The sequence below is a fragment of the Protopterus annectens genome, chromosome 13.part0 (assembly GCF_019279795.1).
Source record: "Protopterus annectens isolate FY-2018-M chromosome 13.part0, PAN1.0, whole genome shotgun sequence".
Lineage (NCBI taxonomy): Eukaryota > Metazoa > Chordata > Ceratodontiformes > Protopteridae > Protopterus > Protopterus annectens.
Window position 1 is genome coordinate 1,298,467,563 of NC_056747.1, and position 19,812 is coordinate 1,298,487,374.

At 40.7% G+C, this 19,812-nt stretch overlaps 2 long non-coding RNA genes across 2 annotated transcripts in view; one reads left to right on the forward strand and one right to left on the reverse strand.

The window, feature by feature from the left end:
• Positions 1-19,812, forward strand: part of LOC122788271 — a 179,171-nt gene that overhangs the window by 71,449 nt on the left and 87,910 nt on the right. The window lies entirely within an intron of this gene.
• The window catches only part of LOC122788269, a 106,598-nt gene that overhangs the window by 12,291 nt on the left and 74,495 nt on the right, over positions 1-19,812 (reverse strand). The window lies entirely within an intron of this gene.

Genomic DNA, 19,812 nt, shown 5'->3' on the forward strand with positions numbered 1-19,812 from the left:
AAAGGCCCTTGCCCACAAATGTTTGGTATCATTTGTAACAATCAGCAGGATAGTAAGTGTATTTTGGGTGATTGGCATATGCTTCATCAAACCTAGATTCATGATAGTCCAGTTGGTGTGCTATTATCCACTGAATCATAGATACTCCATAACTGCTATACCAGGGGAAATGCTAATTTCCCCATTATATGACAAATTGAGATCTAGTTTAAATTAAATTGGGGGAGGGGGCAGAAGGTATCTGTTCTGTACGGTGGTATTGTACAGGGGGATGTATCCCCAAAGTGCATGTATCATATGTATCCTTTTTTGGTTTGCTTGCTTTATAAAGATGCCTGTTTAGATTGCATGTAACAGAATTTGCTGAAAGAGGTTTGAAAAATCATATACTCTGAACCTTTGTGAAGCTTTGCTGCACAAGCTTTATCACTAATTTTGAGTTTTAGAAAGAGGACACTTGAGAGGTAACACATTTTGAGTTTTTCTTGGTAGAGGGAGTGTAGCAGTGCAATAGTAGCCAGTAAGATATCTGTTGTCTCCCTTTTTGTGGACTGGAGGGAGTGTAGCAGTGCAATAGTAGCCAGTAAGATATCTGTTGTCGCCCTTTTGTGCACTGGAGGGAGTGTAGCAGTGCAATAGTAGCCAGTAAGATATCTGTTGTCGTCCTTTTGTGCACTGGAGGGAGTGTAGCAGTGCAATAGTAGCCAGTAAGATATCTGTTGTCTCCCTTTTTGTGGACTGGAGGGAGTGTAGAAGTGCAATAGTAGCCAGTAAGATATCTGTTGTCACCCTTTTGTGCACTGGAGGGAGTGTAGCAGTGCAATAGTAGCCAGTAAAATATCTGTTGTCTCCCTTTTTGTGGACTGGAGGGAGTGTAGCAGTGCAATAGTAGCCAGTAAGATATCTGTTGTCACCCTTTTGTGCACTGGAGGGAGTGTAGCAGTGCAATAGTAGCCAGTAAAATATCTGTTGTCTCCCTTTTTGTGGACTGGAGGGAGTGTAGCAGTGCAATAGTAGCCAGTAAGATATCTGTTGTCACCCTTTTGTGCACTGGAGGGAGTGTAGCAGTGCAATAGTAGCCAGTAAAATATCTGTTGTCTCCCTTTTTGTGGACTGGAGGGAGTGTAGCAGTGCAATAGTAGCCAGTAAGATATCTGTTGTCACCCTTTTGTGCACTGGAGGGAGTGTAGCAGTGCAATAGTAGCCAGTAAGATATCTGTTGTCACCCTTTTGTGCACTGGAGGGAGTGTAGCAATGCAATAGTAGCCAGTAAAATATCTGTTGTCTCCCTTTTTGTGGACTGGACGGAGTGTAGCAGTGCAATAGTAGCCAGTAAGATATCTGTTGTCGCCCTTTTGTGCACTGGAGGGAGTGTAGCAGTGCAATAGTAGCCAGTAAGATATCTGTTGTCTCCCTTTTTGTGGACTGGAGGGAGTGTAGCAGTGCAATAGTAGCCAGTAAGATATCTGTTGTCGCCCTTTTGTGCACTGGAGGGAGTGTAGCAGTTCAATAGTAGCCAGTAAGATATCTGTTGTCGTCCTTTTGTGCACTGGAGGGAGTGTAGCAGTGCAATAGTAGCCAGTAAGATATCTGTTGTCTCCCTTTTTGTGGACTGGAGGGAGTGTAGCAGTGCAATAGTAGCCAGTAAGATATCTGTTGTCACCCTTTTGTACACTGGAGGGAGTGTAGCAGTGCAATAGTAGCCAGTAAAATATCTGTTGTCTCCCCTTTTTGTGGACTGGAGGGAGTGTAGCAGTGCAATAGTAGCCAGTAAGATATCTGTTGTCACCCTTTTGTGCACTGGAGGGAGTGTAGCAGTGCAATAGTAGCCAGTAAGATATCTGTTGTCGTCCTTTTGTGCACTGGAGGGAGTGTAGCAGTGCAATAGTAGCCAGTAAGATATCTGTTGTCTCCCTTTTTGTGGACTGGAGGGAGTGTAGCAGTGCAATAGTAGCCAGTAAGATATCTGTTGTCGCCCTTTTGTGCACTGGAGGGAGTGTAGCAGTGCAATAGTAGCCAGTAAGATATCTGTTGTCATCCTTGTGTGCACTGGAGGGAGTGTAGCAGTGCAATAGTAGCCAGTAAAATATCTGTTGACTCCCTTTTTGTGGACTGGAGGGAGTGTAGCAGTGCAATAGTAGCCAGTAAGATATCTGTTGTCGCCCTTTTGTGCACTGGAGGGAGTGTAGCAGTGCAATAGTAGCCAGTAAGATATCTGTTGTCTCCCTTTTTGTGGACTGGAGGGAGTGTAGCAGTGCAATAGTAGCCAGTAAGATATCTGTTGGCGCCCTTTTGTGCACTGGAGGGAGTGTAGCAGTGCAATAGTAGCCAGTAAGATATCTGTTGGCGCCCTTTTGTGCACTGGAGGGAGTGTAGTAGTGCAATAGTAGCCAGTAAGATATCTGTTGGCACCCATTTGTGCACTGGAGGGAGTGTAGCAGTGCAATAGTAGCCAGTAAGATATCTGTTGGCGCCCTTTTGTGCACTGGAGGGAGTGTAGCAGTGCAATAGTAGCCAGTAAGATATCTGTTGGCGCCCTTTTGTGCACTGGAGGGAGTGTAGCAGTGCAATAGTAGCCAGTAAGATATCTGTTGTCGCCCTTTTGTGCACTGGAGGGAGTGTAGCAGTGCAATAGTAGCCAGTAAGATATCTGTTGGCACCCTTTTGTGCACTGGAGGGAGTGTAGCAGTGCAATAGTAGCCAGTAAGATATCTGTTGTCGCCCTTTTGTGCTCTGGAGGGAGTGTAGCAGTGCAATAGTAGCCAGTAAGATATCTGTTGGCACCCTTTTGTGCGCTGGAGGGAGTGTAGCAGTGCAATAGTAGCCAGTAAGATATCTGTTGGCGCCCTTTTGTGCGCTGGAGGGAGTGTAGCAGTGCAATAGTAGCCAGTAAGATATCTGTTGGCGCCCTTTTGTGCACTGGAGGGAGTGTAGCAGTGCAATAGTAGCCAGTAAGATATCTGTTGGCGCCCTTTTGTGCACTGGAGGGAGTGTAGCAGTGCAATAGTAGCCAGTAAGATATCTGTTGGCTCCCTTTTGTGCGCTGGAGCAATACTTGCTGATTTCCGCACATTAAGAAACGTATCCATCATTAAAGTCCTCTGTTTTGATAATAAAAACATTGACGTCATTTCTTATAGCAATGATAATGGATGATTATCTTAGATTTGACCTTCATAATCAAAACTGCATAAGGAAAAACTCATCAAAAACTAAAGATGCATTACAGAGCCAAACACTTTATCACCAACACAGCTAAAACAACACTTGCCACTACATATCTCCTCCCTAGACTTCTTTATGGTGCTCCAATCCTTACTGTCCTCCGGACTTCACAAAATTTAAATCTTGGACAATAGTATAACAAAGTTGTTAAATTTGAAGCAAATATCCTTTTCAGAACCCACCACTATGTGTTGCACTAAAAAGCCTAAATTGGTTAGAACTAGGAATGTGCAGTGGTGCAGTGGGTAGCATTGTTGCCTCACAGCAAGAGGTTCTCTGGTTCAATTCTCAGTGAGTCTCCATGTCCTCCCTGTGTTCATGTGGGTTTCCTTGGGTGGTCCGATTTTCTCCCACATTACAAAGACATGCATCTGGAGAATTTCTCCCCAGGCCTCCACTGAAAATTGGCTTCGGTCCAAGTCGGACTTTCTCAGTAAACAAACGTTAAATAAAAATAAATATCAACTAACATATATACAGTTTCTTACCATTATAAAATTACCCAGTAACCACCTGCTTGTTCAGCACTATATAACATTCTATACAGCTATGTCCTCAGTCAGTTGTTATGATCTAATGACCAAAAACTCCTGTCTCTCCACAAACTTATCAAATCTGCTGGGCCTTGTCTGTACTCGTACCATGTTGCTAAGGTTCATAGGTTCATAGGTTCATAGGTTAGTACTAAGCTAACTGCCCTTACGAGCCATTTTAAGCCTAGCCAATTACCCCTTGTGAGACTCAAACCCTGCACCTTGTGTTCGTAAGGCAAACACCTTGACCATTAGGCCACCCTCTCAACCCCCCTGGAACTCTTTACCTGTATCCATCAGGTCAATACCCTCCCACCCATCCTTCAGAACCATTTGAAAAGACTTCTTATTCAAAATCTGGCTCTGTTCTTGCTCAACATCAGGATAAACTACATCACTAAATGTGAACAAATATCTTTTCATACCTTACATCTCCTTACACTCCATTCTCCCCTCACTTCCTTACTTGTATTCATTTCTGTCCTATGGCGTTTTCTCTAATTGTACCATAAGCCTGCTTTTCTTTCACTTCATACTGGAATTCCTATTTGTATTATACTAACTTACCTCTAATTTCTCCATAAAGTGGCTAAAATGTCTCAAAATATGAACTCATTGTCATATAATTTGTATCTTTTCTTAACCAATGTTTTCATATTATGTCTGATTTGGTGTAATTATTTAAACTTCATATTTTTTGTAGTATTTTTGAAGATTGTAAAATTATTGTTCTTAAAATGTTTTGTAATACTTCAGAGCTTTTCTGCACAGGCCTCCTCTGAAATTTGGTTCCTACCCAGTCAGACTTTGCTGGCAATCAAATGTAAGTAAGTAAGTAAATAAATAAATAAATAAATAAAATTAAGGACAAGTTAAGGATGTGACAACAGCTGCCACAGTGAAGAAGGCAGTAAGCAGGAGTAGTTTAGGACTAAAGTATTTCTGATGCTTGGTGAAAAGCTGTCTTTCATTTGCAGAGAAATTTATTCCCTGACCCTGACTAATGTTTGTGAGACCCTTGATGGTCATTTACATACTGCAGTTAGTAACTGCATAAGCTATATTGCTCTTGTAGTTCTTTTTGTATGTTTGTATGTTTGTCTGTTTGCTTTTGTTTTGCACTGTCCCAAAATAACCAAAGCAAGGATCACTTATGAGTTGGTAGTAAAATTACTACAAAGTGCCTTCAGTTTGGGATTTCATTCTTAGGTTTGCTAGGTATCAATGTTTTGTGCTTCTAAAAGCTGAAGAGGTGAGATTTGTATGCATGGGTCAGCATGGAGGTGTGTGGGTAACATCTTACCTAGGACTTGTATGGGTGGCATGTTACCCAGGACATGGTACATGCACCTGGGCCTGAGAGATGGGTGAGAAGATGTGCCCCGCACAGATCTAGGGTACTGTCTGACTTCTGCCTGTTGTTTTTGCAGCATTTGTATGCTCTCCCTGTGGCTGCACGGGTTTTCTCCCAATACTCGTTTCCTTCCACCTCTCCAGAACATGCTGCTTGAGCTGGTACTCTAAAGTGTACAATTAGATTAAATTTACCCCTGCCTATCTCTGAGTCATGCTGGAAAAGGGTCTGTGATCACCAGTTCACTTACCCAGTTAACAAATACTTTAAAAAGCCCAGTCAAAGTGCATGCTGCCTTGTTTACACAATGAGTAGCTTATTAAGGAGGTCTATATTACATGACTGAATGATTAGTTGATCGAACACCTAAACATTGACCATGTAATATCGAAAGCAAAAAACAGCAAAAGGCCAGTTTAACGCAGGGAAAGATTTCCCTTGGCCGTTCGCTGGATTTTGCCATTTTCTCCACTGTGGTGCGATCTTGGATTTGGTATATTTAGTTAGGGGGATGTGGGGGTGAAGCCCCCCACTTAGTTTGGTTGTAAAGTTCATTTTTTTTTTGTGGCCGACGGTAAAGTTTCCCAACGGCGTTTGCTATTTTGCAGTTCAATACTATGTGGTCGATGTTTAGGTGTTCGAAATCCTAATCATTCGATTACGTAATATAGACCCTATTAAGGGAGGGTGTCGTGGTCTTGCTTCTCATTCTTTCCCCCACCAGAAGCTAATGCAAATGACTGCTATCGTTAATATGAACTTTTTAAGTTTTATTGTTGGTGGGACTTATGGAAGTCGACATGAACTAGAAAAGTTACACAGCTACTGTAGAAAGCCATGGTGCAGTTAACATATTTCCTGCCTTACTTCTTTTGCTAACACAGTGTAAGTCTGTTTAAATATGAACTGTCTGAGAGAAAAAGCTGCAGATATGCAAAAAATATTGGGTGTGCTTACATGAGTGTGCATGTTTTTATATATTGTAAAAAATTAGCAGCATCTACAGGTACGACTAACAATGGAAAACAGCGGTGATGTAATACCTTTATTGGATGAATATAGACTTACTATGTTTAACTCCTGATGAAGGACTTCTGTTAGCCCAAAGCACAAGTATAATTAATGGTCAATAAAAGGGTATCACACTACCTCTGCGTTCCAGGTTTTTTGTTAGTAGACCAAAGCAGCTTTTCTTAATTCTGTTTTGCTACAACGTATGAAAAATACACATGATTGCACTTTATTCATTTAGTTCACTTTTCTTCCTGGGTTAATTTAACTGGGATAACACTGAGGTAGAAAAGCACCAAAATGCTATCAAAGTAAATGCAAAGCATAATACATACTTTTCACGTAATGTGGCAACTACAAGACTGATTGATGTACAAAGAATACATGCAAAAGTACAGCACAGAGGCTGTGGTTAAACTGTGCCCTAATTGGTAATGTACAGAAGTTTTAGATAATTAGCTCATGGCTCAAAAGTCAACACTAAGACAGAGTTAAGTCAACAATAGACATTAGTATAATCACACAAAATTGTTATGATCACTCATGTGTTTCTCTTCCTTGGCTCTGATTTACTGCAGTGTATTTGCAGACCTAATACCATGCAGTGCTTAGTGCTAAGTGCATTTTGGCCATAGTGGAGAGTACAGAAATAGTAAAGAAGTCGGCACAGGTGTCTAGCCATTCAGGACTGTACTACTTTATAACTGTACAGTTGTAAGTTGTAGTGATGTAGGAAAATGAAAAAGGATGCACCAAGAGAGTCACTTAGGTTATATTATGGCATTCTTATGGCAGCTGTTGATATCCATGGTGATGGAGAAATGAACTGTCGAATTCTGCATTTACCTAGTTAAACTACAGTCAGGATTCTTAGACTGGTGTTTCAGGTAAGTGAGGAGTTCTCAAGGAAAGTTACATGCAAAGCTACAACTTCTGATCCTTATCAGCACCACATTCTGGTTACACCAAATGGTACTATGTGAAGTCATCTAAGCAGCTTTTAAGTTTGGCATGTGATGTGCACAGCACAGTGGACATGGGTATATCTATGCCCTCATACTAGAGCGTAGCAGGAGATAACATTGCAGAGTAGATATTGATAGTGGCTGTCTATGCCCTCATACTAGAGTGTAGCAGGAGATAACATTGCAGAGTAGATATCAATAGTGGTTGTATAACAGATTATCACACAACATTAATGGTATGTAAGTGAGCTTAGAGACTACTGACTCACACTCAATGGTTGTGCTGGGATCCACTGGACAGTTCTGAGGCAAAGTTTACTTTCATGTTGTCTGCTAGTAGGAGTCCATTAAGGAGTAGTTGTCATGCAAAAATGAATGCATCCAGTAGAAGATGAACATAACTGGATAAGTGTTCAGAACTTCTGCATGTTGTAAGATAATTCTAAGCCTGTAAAATAGCTTAACTCTCTTTTCTTTTATCTACAACTTTGAGATGTTACTTTCTTTGTTTATTTACTGATTAGGTAAATTAATTTATTCAAAGGCCCTTTTGAATTTTCACCTTGCTTAAAGCAGTACAAATTAGTAACAGTCAGACTGCAGTAATAGCGTAAACAGTGTTAAGCTAATTACTAGAACTTGTTATGATGTAATACAATTGAGAAATGTAATTCGACAGCCATTACTAAGTCACTTATTAAAGACACAGTAAAATTAATAACTAGATTTTTTGAATTCGGTATCAACCCGTCATTATTCAGTTTCAGGTAGAACTCCCTTAACATTTACATTTGCAGTCACATCAAAAGTGACCTAAATTACCCCGTGGGACAAAGGGACAAATGGGACTAAGTTTCCTTTTACTACAGTAGTGAGTAAACTCCATGCCTGCACCAACAGTTTACAAACTCTTTCTTAAGTTAGTGAGTCTGGGTAACTCTAAAGAATGTTCTATGGCTTTCTAGGATCTTAGCGAGAAAAATGGGATTTTAACTTTAATTTCCCTTAAATGAAAGGACAGCACCAGCTGAATTCGACACCATTTGTCAGTGCTTAGTAAATGTATTCAGTTATTCAGTACTACTTCCTTGGATTCATCTCTTCACTTTAGTGATATGCACTTCCCTTTTATTTTTATTTGTTTACTTACTTTTGTTATTCACTTTAGTGATATGCACTTCCCTTTTGTTTGTATTTGTTTACTTACTTTTGTTATTCACATTAGTGATATGCACTTCCCTTTTATTTTTATTTGTTTACTTACTTTTGTTATTCACTTTAGTGATATGCACTTCCCTTTTATTTTTATTTGTTTACTTACTTTTGTTATTCACTTTAGTGATATGCACTTCCCTTTTATTTTTATTTGTTTACTTACTTTTGTTATTCACTTTAGTGATATGCACTTCCTTTTATTTTTATTTGTTTACTTACTTTTGTTATTCACTTTAGTGATATGCACTTCCCTTTTATTTTTATTTGTTTACTTACTTTTGTTATTCACTTTAGTGATATGCACTTCCCTTTTATTTTTATTTGTTTACTTACTTTTGTTGACTGGAGTAGTCCTACTAGATATACCATATTTTCAAGGGAAACCAGTATAGATTTCTACTCCCTCCCTTATACTTATCCTGTTTTGTACTGTCTGGGAGCTTCAGTAAAAACAGGATAACAAAGGGGCTCTGCAGTTAAAAATAAAAGGAAATACTTGTAATAACTATGGTTCTATTTTCATTTACTGAACTGGCAGCTATAGGGAGAAAGAGACCATCAGCTTGTATGTAGTTAGTCTCCCAAAATTTGTTACCAGATACTGAGATCTGAAAGACATAATTAGTAACAGTAAATTAAGTCACTCAGTACCAAACAAGGAGATGGAGGCAGAGCAGTCATCAGTTAGACAGAGGAAACACCGTATTCAAAACTATTCACAAGTGGGGGTCTGCAAATACGATTCACTAAGAGATGGACAGAGACAGCGAACATTAATCCTCAAACTTGGAAGCAGGAAAAACACGCACTGCATTTATCAATATGCAGACAATATTATTATGGAGATGTATTTCCTGTCTACGTCATAAAAGACAATTCCTCATTTTGCATATTAGTGCTACAAACTGTTACCTCCTCTGATACATTATTAAGCTTATATATGCAAATATAACCTTTTAAGAAGCAGAACATTGAAAGTCAAATAAAGAGCATGTACATTAGATGACGGGTAATGGCTACAAGGGTGAGGTCCATTCTACCCCCCATCCCCAGCGGTATGGTCTCACTCAATACTATTGGGACTATACAGGTTAAAGCACAGACAAGGTACAGTAATATGAACCACTAAATGACTTCTTAAGTGCAGCTTGGCCTCAAGTGCATGCAGGAAGTATGCACTATTGCACTAGGTATGGGCCTATGGCATTCATACTCAATCACAGGATTCATAGTGAGCACCTTGCTAAGCAAAGTTGGCCTTGCTCCCCAGACCCCTTTCTCACAATTCTCTTTGATTTTAAGTGTTATCCAGTTCTCATTAGTGCAGAGTAAGTGTACTTTAAATAAACTCCAACACACACGCACACACACACACACACACACACACGCACACACACACACACACACACACACACACACACACACACACACACACACACACAGCGCACACATGCGTGCACACACACACACACACATGCACACACGCACACACACACACGCACACACGCACACGCACACGCACACGCTGCGCACACACACACACACACAGCCATCCACATACACACACAACACACACAGACACACACACATGCACATGCACACACACACACACGCATACACAGAGACACACACACACACATACACACACACGCGCACGCACATGCGCGCGCACACACACACACACACACACACACACACACACACACACACACATGCATTAGTTTCCAATTATTGATGGTAATTTCCGGCACTACAACTTTCATTCCAAGGCCAACATAATACATTTTCTCCACCAGGCTGGGGAGCTCCCAGTTAGCCTTTCACGTTTGTTAATAAGCCAGGTAATTATAAATGTAAATGGCAATCTGTCACAGAGCAGTCTGGCCAATTACAGGTGGCTATCAGTACCTTGTCACCATTTAACCATAAATACCCTCTTATCAATTAGTAAGTACTACAGTTGATATTAAACAAAAGGTCAAAGAGTTATAAGTAAGTATATGACCAGCCACAAGGTTTTTAAAACTGAATAAACAAAATACTTTCCTTTACTTAAGAATGAGTTAAGCAGCACAGTTAACCAATACTATGAATGGAGAAATATGACACAGGTAAACATAAAAAAATCCTTTTGAACAATATGTCACAAGAAAGAAAAAAAGCATCCGGGCCATAACTACATTAGCTGAATCTCCAGTCAGAGATACAACTGTAAAAAAAAAAAAAAAAAAAAAAAACTTACAGGTCACAGGCCAGAGAAGTGTAGTTCTTATACAGGCCAGAGAAGTGTGGTTCTTATTTCTCTCTTCTCGTCTCGTCTCTTCTCTTCTCTTCACTTCTCTTCTCGTCTCGTCTCGTCTCGTCTCTTCTCTTCTCTTCTCTTCTCTTCACTTCTCTTCTCGTCTCTTCTCTTCTCTTCTCTTCTCTCCTCTTCTCTTCACTTCTCGTCTCTTCTCTTCCCTTCTCTTCTCGTCTCTTCTCTTCACTTCTCTTCTCATCTCTTCTCTTCACTTCTCTTCTCTTCTCTTCTCTTCTCTTCTCTTCTCTTCTCTTCTCTTCTCTTCTCTTCTCTTCTCTTCTCTTCTCTTCTCTTCTCTTCTCTTCTCTCCTCTTCTCTTCACTTCTCGTCTCTCCTCTTCTCTTCTCTTCTCTTCTCTCCTCTTCTCTTCTCTTCTCTTCTCTTCTCTTCTCTTCTCTTCTCTTCTCTTCTCTTCTCGTCTCTTCTCTTCACTTCTCTTCTCTTCTCTTCTCTTCTCTTCTCTTCTCTTCTCTTCTCTTCTCTTCTCTTCTCTCCTCTTCTCTTCTCTTCACTTCTTGTCTCATCTCTTCTCTTCTCCTCTATTCTCTTCTCTTCTCTTCTCCTCTCCTCCTCGCCTCTCCTCTCCTCTTCTCTTCCCCTCTCCTCTCCTCTCCTCTCCTCTCCTCTTCTCTTCTCTTCTCTTCTCTTCTCTTCTCTTCTCTTCTCTTCTCTTCTCTTCTCTTCTCTTCTCTTCTCTCTCCTCTTCTCTTCACTTCTCGTCTCTTCTCTTCTCTTCTCTCCTCTTCACTTCTCTTCTCGTCTCTTCTCTTCTCTTCTCTACTCTACTCTTCTCTTCTCTTCACTTCTCTTCTTGTCTCTTCTCATCTCTTCTCTTCTCGTCTCGTCTCTTCTCTTCTCTTCTCTTCTCGTCTTGTCTCGTCTCTTCTCGTCTCTTCTCTTCTCTTCTCTTCTCGTCTCTTCTCTTCTCTTCTCGTCTCTTCTCTTCTCTTCTCTTCACTTCTCTTCTCATCTCTTCTCGTCTCGTCTCGTCTCGTCTCTTCTCATCTCGTCTCTTCTCTTCTCGTCTCTTCTCTTCTCTTCTTGTCTCGTCTCGTCTCTTCTCTCCTCTTCTCTTCACTTCTCTTCTCTTCTCTCCTCTTCTCTTCTCGTCTCTTCTCTTCTCTTCTCTTCTCGTCTCTTCTCTTCTCTTCTCGTCTCTTCTCTTCTCTTCTCTTCTCTTCTCTTCTCTTCTCTTCTTGTCTCGTCTCATCTCTTCTCTTCTCTCCTCTTCTCTTCTCTTCTCTTCTCTTCTCGTCTCTTCTCTTCTCTTCTCTTCTCGTCTCGTCTCTTCTCTTCTCTTCTCTTCTCTTCTCGTCTCTTCTCGTCTCGTCTCGTCTCTTCTCTTCTCTTCTCTTCTCGTCTCGTCTCGTCTCGTCTCTTCTCTCCTCTCCTCTCCTCTCCTCTCCTCTCCTCTTCTCGTCTCTTCTCTTCTCTTCTCTTCTCTTCTCTTCTCTTCTCTTCTCTTCTCTTCTCGTCTCTTCTCTTCTCGTCCCTTCTCTTCTCTTCTCGTCTCTTCTCTTCTCTTCTCGTCTCGTCTCTTCTCTTCTCTTCTCTTTGGCTCTCAGTACATTCAGCTATTTGATTTTTGTCTTTTCCAACAGACCTCAGATGCAATGAAGCAAAGCTTTACATTTACATAATACTGAGTTTGTTTACCTTCTCTGGGTTCTCCCCTTAACTGAATTGTCTGATTGCTCTTTTGCTGCCGTTTAGCTTCCCTATTTAAGGATAGTCATACTTTCCTGTCTGCCATACACTTCACATTCTATGTACACTGTCACAGTTCCTAAAAAAGGGAGTAGATTACAATTTCAGTTACACAACTGCACTTTTTTCATTTCACAGCAAAAGTTCATAAGTTCGCACATCATCCTTGCTGCTGAAGAAGCATACTTATCATTGATTAAACCACACATTTAATTTTATTATCTGCAGGTTTTAAAAGATTAAGTGCAGCTCACTCTGACTCAGAAAACAGTGGTATATTTATTTTCAAACATAACATTTTTCTGCAGTCTAGACCTGAACAAAGTGTTCCTGAGACACCCCCAAAATAATGCTTGTGCTAAAAGTGCATACTTTTGGTAAGATAGCCTTTTTTATCTTTACAGTCTATTTGAGTTTACATTCTTGGTAACAGGTTTAGACCCCACCACAATAATCTCCACCTTAGCAGGCTCTGACCAAATCTTACCATCCACTCTGTGACTCAGATAAAGCACTTATGTCATTCCTATCTGAGACGTTGTCAGCCTTAATAGTTTATTCTGTCTTTTTTAGTGTGCCCAAACACTCCCTGAACATACTGAAGTTTTCCCTGGCAGTGCTGATTTCACATTGCAATATCATTCAAGTAAGCAAAGGTAGTGTCCCCTGCCTCTACTAGGATGAGATCCTCCTCAGTCTTCAAGGTTACTGGGAAATTCTCCATCCCACAGGACATCTTAGTCTGGAGCATTTCTCCCCGGGCCTCTGCAGAAAACAGGATCTGTGGAACCTAGTCGGACTTTCCTGGTCAACAAATGTTAAATAAAATAAAAATAAATACTAAACTCAAATAAACCAAAAAGATTCACAAAAGCTAGCCGTTCCCTCTTGATACCTGCCAGTAACCTTTGGTCAGGTGAATAGTAGCTAACTGGCCCCATCCAGCTGTTGTAAGGCTTCATCTGTCCTGAGGATGGGGTAGGCATCAGACTCAGTGGGACTATTCAGTTTCTAATAGTCTACACAGAACTTAGTTACATCATTTTTCTTTAGCACCAGTGCAATTGGTAAATCCTAGGGATTGTTGGACTTATGGATTACCTTCAGATCTAACATCTTCTGCAGGTTTTCTCTCAGGGTTTGCAATGTCTCATTAGGCACCATATAAGGGATCTGTCTGATGGGCTGCTGGGGCCATGTGTCCAACATGCCACTTTAACAGGTGGATACACCTGGCTTATGCTTCCCATTAAACATGTCTCCAAACTCCTGTATTACTTCCCAGATTTCCTGAATCCGGACAAGAGGTAGCTGATATGAAAGGGATGCCTCATACATTGATGTGTCTGACTGAGCCTCACTGAAAAGCTCTACCATAAGACCACATGGTGATTCCTCATGTAACCCATCACAGATACTTGTACTAATGTCTGTCTGCCATGGTAAGGCTTCATTATGTTAACACAGTACTTCATACATTATAGTTCATAGGTCATAAGGGAATTCTAGGCTAACTGCCTTAAAGAGGCATTTTAAGCCTAGCCAATATCCCCAGATCAGAATCAAACCCTATACGTTCTGTCTGTGATGTGAAGATCTTAACCATTATGCCAAACCTGCATGTGGTAGCAGAGTTTGTGCTTTTATCTTCTGCATGACAACTCCTCAGTATAGTTAAGATTACCTGCCCTTCTTGCAACAATGAAAGGAGTCTTCCATGCTGTCCATAGTTTGTTGTGTCCAACAGAAATAAGTACCATCACTTCCTGCCAAGCGACTACTTTCAGGTCATGGCTATCTGATGGTACCAGACTTTTTCTGTTGTTGTGCTTGTGTTAAGTGCTATTGTTAGAACATATTCCACAAAAGAATCCTTCTGGGAATGGCAGTCTCTTTGACTTAATTATCACAAAATAAATCCAGAAGCCCCTCACCTTGTGACAATGCAACATCTCCAAGGGTAAAGATTTTGTGGATTCCTGGGAAATTTGTCTGCATGGAGAGGTGAGATGGGGCAGTCACCTGTAAACATGGTCCTCGGTGTACATTTTATCCTGTCTACCAGACCGTTGGTCCATGGATGGTAGCGGTAGTCTTTAACGCTTTACCCCATGATGCTTCCACAAACAAGCCAGCAGTTCAGACATGAAATTAGCACTGCTGTGAGTCAGTACTTTTCCTGGGAAACCTACTCTGATGAAACATTGTAAGTAAGCATTTTCCACCCTGTCTGGTTCAGTACATGTCAGAGTCAACACCAACTTAAGTTGTTTAACAACATAGCCCACCACCACCCACCACTAGGATGTATCTATTACCTGTGCAGTTTGAGGTACTAAAAGGCCCCACAGTGTCCTTAGCTACTTTCTGAAATGGTTTCTCAGTAACAGGCAATGCCATCAAAACATCAGTAGCTTTATCTCCTATCTTGTCAACCCTCTGACACTGGTCACATGTCTTGCAAAACCTCATAATTTATTTTGCAGTATTTGGCCAATAAAAATTTGGAATAAGCCTTCTTTTTGAGCAGTTTATTTCCATGTGGCCTGAAAGGGGAATATCACAGGCTGTGGCCAAAAGTCCTCATCAGTGGGCCCCTGCTACTGCCAGCCACTGTATCACTTTTCTAGCCATCTTTCAGTGGTCCATTTTCTGTGCAATATGCTGACTCCCTCAGCGTTTGAGGATCAGTATCCTCACTGGTCACCTCCTTCTGGTTTTGTGAAACAGGATGTGAGAGCTGAACGTGTCTCAGCTCTTTCTTTGTGATCCTCCCGAGCGCTCCTTCTAAATAAGTCTGGCATCTTCCAGCAGTGGTGCATCAAATTCAGGCTTATGGCTGCCAGTTAATTCCCCCCATTCAAGCTAAGTTCATTTCAACAGCTGTCACTCAAATTTACACTCACCACCACTAACTATATTTCTCTTAAAATAGCTACATCACCAGCTTTTGCTGGAAGTGTGGACCCTGGCTGGACCTCCTCTGCAATGCCTTCCTAATGTACTTGCCTCCATGTCTGGCTGAATGTAACCACATGCTCACAAGATACTGCATTGCCAAAATAATTTCCAGTCGAAGCATATGTTAGGATATTGTTGAACATTACCATCTGTTTATTTTTCCATTGTCATCCTTCACAGTCCAGGTAAACTCTAGCCAATGGTACCTGGATAGATGTCCTTCCCAGCACCCTAATTGGAGTGAACTGCCCAGACAAATATTTTTCCCTTTTAACCACTGCAGCTTTAACAGTAGTCATTTTATTTAATTTATTTATGTTTAGTTGATTGGGTAAATTCCACTACACTAACATTTTCTTTCCAGAGGAGACTCAAGGTAGAATTTATACTGAGAAATTTTGCAAAGGCATCAAGAAATTGCACTACTCTACTACAGATGCTGTGAGTCCTTCTACATATACCAGAGTTACCACCATCTCAGTCAAATGGGACCTCAATTTAAAGTCTTATCCAAAGTATGCTGTAGTCCTCTTGGCAACTGATTTTTTTCCTTCTGCCAGTATAGGCTACATACCCTCATGGTCATTTGGTGCAGATGTTTTCTCCAGAAAACACCACTGTCATATTGCTACCCTTGTTTGCTGCCGCCCATTACTTTTGTTCCCCCACATTGTCCAGTGGACATTGGTCCCACATATGTCTACTTCAGTTAAGCTGAAAACATTTACCCCAAGACCTGGGCATGTACTAGAACTGGTGGTTTTCTTCTTTGTCTGTGGAACCTGCCATGATGACTTATGTTGCTGCCCCATTGCTCAATACATAGAGGCCTCTTTATCCCCATCTTTTCAGCAGTGTTATTCTTCCAGTCTGAAATCAGATTCTCATGTCGTTAAGCCCATTTACAGGTGTGATGTCCCTCCTCTTAGCCAGAAATAAAGGAACCCCAAACCTCACCACAGACACTGATGAGGGACATTCACTTGGAACAAAAATAGATGCACACAATATTTCTAGATGCAGCTATCTGCAACAAGCACAATTTCCTTAAGAGCACACAGGGAATACATGCAGTCCAGGGGCTGGATTTCCCTCTCTCTCTCCAGGCCTCCAATAAGACTCACCTACTGACACAGCTGTAGAGTTCAGTCCTCAGCCAAGTGTTCCAAGCCAAGTCCTCTATCACCCTCTCTGTGAAACTAGTGCTCTGTGTTCCTGCTCCAAGTAGATGATGCACACACTCTTTGAGGTTTGATTTTCACACACACATACACACACACACACACACACACACACACACACACACACACACACACACACACACACACACACACACACACACACACACACACACACACACACACACACACACATCTGGGAAAGGCTGGCACAGATTTACTAGTTATGCCCCATTTGGCTAGACTACAAGGTAGGCACTGCCATCAGAACACTCCAAAGCCAGCTACTCTATGGCTCTTACATGGGCACCCATTTTTACTGAGTCAAATTAATAATAATAATACAAATGGTAGTGTCTGACCAATGCAGCAAGGCTTTCAGGAGCAGCCACAGTGTCACCAAATAAATAGAAGTAATCTCAAACATTAAAATATTCTATAAAAGACCAAATCCCAAACGTTAAAATATTCTCTAAAAGACCAGCCACAATGAAAAGTTTAAATATGTTTAATAATAAATATTAAAAGAATGTGAAATTACGAAATTATCTATTTACAATAAATATCAGCGTTTCAATCATAGGAACTATTAAAATAACACACATGGATAGGTTCACACAGATACAGAAAAACAGTACTTAACCAATCTCAATATATTTTCCTGACTGATCTAAAGAATTACTATTCCCTGATTAATTGCTAAAGCAAGGCACAATGAAGTGGGTGAGTGGTCTTCCTTCTTGGTCAGGTTTCCAAAACAGACTGCACTGAGACATCTATCTCATCTAGCATTAAAACATAATTTCAGTGAAGGATTACAGAATTACATCACATACATCTGGTCTTCTGACTCTGGTTCCCACACTACCCCTTTGCTAGAAAATAAACCAGAATTTAGCACATATATGTTACCATACACAGAGATAGAGTTTTGTTGAGATTTAGTATAGCATCTTGAAGCTATAAAGCCATTTCAAAACTTCCTCCCTTCCAGGGTAACAATTAGTTCACCCCTAAGGCCAATATAGTAGGATTCTTAGTCCTGGTTTTCACAGACATTTTGTCTCTGGCTATAACCAGAACTGTAAGATACAATCTTTATGGCCTAAACCAGGTAATTAGATTATTTTTCAAAGTTAGCTGAACTGAGATTAACCTCTTCTCTTTCAGTATCATCTGTTGCAATATATTCATTTAAACAAGTGCAATACAGTCTGACATACAGGTGTATTTCTTTTCTGTCCAACAGGACCCACTGTTGGTACATTTTTAACACAAGCAGTTTTATAAATAAAATTTCAACACAAGCACCTGTACAAATCAGTTTGATATACAAATGACATGTAATTCTTTACAAAACTCCAGCTAGCTATGCTGGCATATGTTACACATTCTCTGCCCTACTCCTCCTGGCATAGCTGGCAATACTTCATGTCCTCACATCATCACATCAGGCACTGTAATCATATACTAGATGGACTGTTAATTTTTCAAATATATTAACTTGACATCCACTCCAACACCTAGGAAAGTAAGTACCTCTTTATGCAATATAATCATTCACGGTCATCCACTTTTCTTCTAGGCTTTCTGAATATCTTTCTATATACTTGAAGAGTCAGATTAAAACAGTCAAGTAAACATTAAATAAGTTTATCACAATTCAAAAGATCTACATTAGTCATTTTTGATACAGCATCATTATTTTTATCTGTGAGCTAAGGATTTAAAAACCCTACCCACTGCCCATGGTCAATTTGTGTGATTATGTACCCTTTAGAATGCCCAAATGAAAAACTCAATCTCCTCTTTATACCAGAGAAGTAATGCACTACTGGGCTTGGCGTTTAGGGATCTATCCTTTCCCTGTTTGTGTATCTTTTGAAAACGACCAGCATTTCCTTTTCATTGCATTGCTACTTTCCCTTTCTTCAGTTTCGTGTCACAATCCTTCAATTTCAAGTTGTTTTATTCTCCCAGCTGCCTCAAATTCCAGATGTCCCATCTCTCTAGCACCAGCCTTTGTAATTCTAAGTTTCAATGACATTTAGCATGGGTGGGACTGTCCTTTCCTGCATACTGCACACTCTTAACACCTGTCAGGTTTCCCCAGGTTTAGAGGGCTGCATTCCATCTGAACACAAGGCTGTTACTATATTCTCAATGGACATACTGGCATGCAACATTTCTTTAGCTTTGTACTTCTCACTCAGCTGTGACATTGACATCTTGGTCTATTCTTCAGAGCTCATTTCTGCCTTTTCCTAAACTAGTGAAGGCATGTGATTTATAGCAGTGTATATTTATTTTGTGGATGCAAGGGTATACATGCATTTAATGACAAAACTGCAGACTAAAAGTCTGATTACAGCATCCACAGCACCACTCCCCATAGTAAAACCCATAGCACTGCTGACAGATATAAAAACTGTATGGTAGGGAGGGGGCTCTGTTGCTTGGATCCACTCCAATCTACTCTGCATCACTAAGTTAATCTTTGGCTTAAAGCTGATGGAGTATGGTTTCTTGAGTCATACCAATAGTGCCAAATTGATTAAAATATAAACAAGGTACACAAATAGGAATCATTAAACAGCTGCCTAAGTGTAGCCTGGCTAGAAGAGCATGTAGGAATTATGCACTGTTACCCTGTGTGTTGGTCTTCCTCATTCATAAAGAGGCTTTACACCGAACACCAGCCAAACACAGTCTTTAGTTGAACTTCTCAGTCTCTTTCTCACCTCCATCTCTCTTAATATATTTCTTAATCTCTCCCTTAATCTCTCACTTAATCTCTCTCTCTCAATCGCTCTGTCAGAGCTCACGTGTCCATAAAAACTCTGCTTTGAAACTCTTTTACACACAGACACACACACACACACACACACACACACACACACACACACACACACACACACACACACACACACACACACACATTAATTTTCAAAGAAGACTGGTACCTCACAAGACATCTATGACAACTGGAAAGGCCGCAGAAATACCTCACAAAGAGGATTACTGGCCTCAAACAGATGCCCTACACAGACCGTCTCAAAAAACTCCAGCTTTACTCCGTCGCATATCGTCTACTCAGATGCGATCTCTGCCAAACATACAAAGCTATGTCAAGCCCAGAGCTGTTGGACATGCTGCACTTAAAGAAATCCAAATCTCTGTGAGCTACACGCTCTAGGGACCTAAACCTTGTCACCACAATAAACAGAACATGCTGGAGGGATAGATTCATGTCCTAGAGACTTCCCATACCCTGGAATAGACTACCTATCTGTATCAAACAGAGCTCCTCATTAGCACTCTTCAAGAAAAATCTTGATGATTGGATGGGAGATAGGAAATTCAC